This window comes from Penaeus monodon, chromosome 34 (assembly GCF_015228065.2).
Source record: "Penaeus monodon isolate SGIC_2016 chromosome 34, NSTDA_Pmon_1, whole genome shotgun sequence".
NCBI lineage: Eukaryota > Metazoa > Arthropoda > Malacostraca > Decapoda > Penaeidae > Penaeus > Penaeus monodon.
In genome coordinates this window covers 19,541,568-19,542,677 of record NC_051419.1, presented here as the reverse complement: position 1 = coordinate 19,542,677, position 1,110 = coordinate 19,541,568, and positions in this window count along the sequence as shown.

Here is a 1,110-nt window from a genome sequence, read left to right as displayed (position 1 = left end):
ACAGGGACCTCAGAAATTATTCAGAAAAAATTAAGTCAGAACACACTTGAGTTCCCCCCAATTATTCCCTCCCGATATTTTTTGTGATGGTGCTGGTGGTGTTTTTGTGATAATGTTGAAAAGGGGTGGCTTGGGAAAAGGGGGCTCTTTCAATAATTATTTTTTTAAATATACTTTAAAAAATTTAATTATACTGCAAAAACTTTCAGCAACATACTGAGTTCACCCCGCCTACAAAGGTTTTGCGCTACATTTTGGGCTTTAAAAATGCCTTCTGCAAAATAATCCTTTAAACCGCAAAACAACAATGGTTAAAAAATAGACACAACAAATATACAATGAACCAAAGAAAATTTACCTTAACCATTGCCCAAAAGTAACAACTACCAAGGCCCTTTTAACGAGTGTTCAGGCCCTTAAAAGTCCCCTTTTGGTTGTTGACCTGCCAGCTCGTTGTTGATGAGTTTGCCAGGCCTTCTTCACTTTGGAACCAGAATCGTATCTCGACCACGAAACAAGTTTCTCCCTTCTTTACTTTTCCTGTCCGCATCCTTTCTTGGAATCCGTCCATGGCTTTTTTCGATGTAAATGGACCTATGCGCCCCAACCCTGGATGGAAAAGCCAAGCCTTTCCAGAATGGTGGACCACAAGGTTTAAAATGTGGTTGGCTTAAACCCAATATAATGGTTTAAAACCAGCTAAGAATATAAACCGCCTACGGGAATTACAAAACCCGGCCTTAATGAATTAGGAGTACCAAATGACTGGCTTAATGGGGAAAGGATCAACGGGTAGCATTTAAGGAAAATTGTCGGATCAAGGAACCTGAAAATAGTTAGCAAAAAGTGGTGAAAGGTTTTTAAAGCTGCCATAATTACCACAAATTGGCAAAGGGTAAATCTCCCCAAAAATCCCTAGGTGCACAAGGCCCAGGCAACAACGGTGTCGAGCTTGCAAAAAAAGCCCAGGCCAAAACGAGGTGCCAGATTCCCAGAACAAGCACGTCTTCAGAAAAGGGCCCAAAACCCAAACCGGGTTTTTATCTTTCTCTAAGAAAAAGGGGAAACATAAACCATTCTTGTTATCTAAAAAGCGGGAAACCTAAAAAA